Source organism: Cyprinus carpio, chromosome A24 (assembly GCF_018340385.1).
Source record: "Cyprinus carpio isolate SPL01 chromosome A24, ASM1834038v1, whole genome shotgun sequence".
In the NCBI taxonomy this organism is placed as follows: Eukaryota; Metazoa; Chordata; class Actinopteri; order Cypriniformes; family Cyprinidae; genus Cyprinus; species Cyprinus carpio.
The window spans coordinates 19,669,425-19,670,400 of NC_056595.1; positions in this window are offsets into that span (position 1 = coordinate 19,669,425).

The following is a 976-nucleotide window of genomic DNA, read 5'->3' on the forward strand; positions in this document are numbered from 1 at the left end:
AGATGAAACGAGGAACAGGATGAGCAGGAGATACTGACGATCGGGGTGAAGTGGTGAAATACCATTTGTCTTTGGACCACGTCTGGCGCCGTGGTTTTAGTGGTCTGCAAACTCCTCTGTGGTCTGAATGCCTCATCTTCCTCCGGCGTCTGCTGTTTAGCTACCTGTGCCAGCAAATATGAAATAAAGGCTCAGTTGCCATGGCAACTCCGTTTCAAAGAGAATCAACCATTCATCCCCACTTTGAAATCTAAGGGAACACTTAACACTGTTCCTCGCCTAAGGATACTACTTAAAAGGTTTTTTTCATGCTTTCTTTCCCTTCCTTGCATGCATCTCTCTCTCTCTCTCTCTCTCTCTCTCTCTCTGTCTATCTGTCTCTCTATAACATCCAGACTCTCTCTCTGTTTCCCATCCCCTCACAGAAGTGTCAGTCTGAAGTAAAACCATTTCTACTTGCCAGCCGCCACCTCTCCTCCAGCTACTTTCCCCTCCATAAAATCGCTGCCTTTGAGAGAAATATTACATCATAACGATGTGCCTGAGGCCTGTAATTCATAAATGTCAGTCCTCTCCGTGAGCTGTTCTATTTTATTCAATCCATTGAAACTTGGCAGAAGAAAAAGCGAACAGTGGATTGCAGATAAATGGCTAAAAGCTGGCCCAATCAATAAGTGCGCAATGTGTGGTTGTTCGTGAGTGGCATAGCTACAGAATCTGTGAATACGTGAATTTAAACTAATAAAACCCTCATTGCTGTCACTCAAATGCCAGTTTCCCAAGGCTGCACCGCTGCATGTCTCTCGCTTAAAATTTGAGGGTGGTATAAATGAATTAACTGTTGAGAAGAGCAGTATCTATTTATCTATCTATCTGTCTGTCTGTCTATCTATCCATCTATCTGTCTATCTATCTATCGTCTGCTTTTTTTTTTTTTTGTTTATCTGTCTATCTGTTCATCTATCTATCTGTCTGT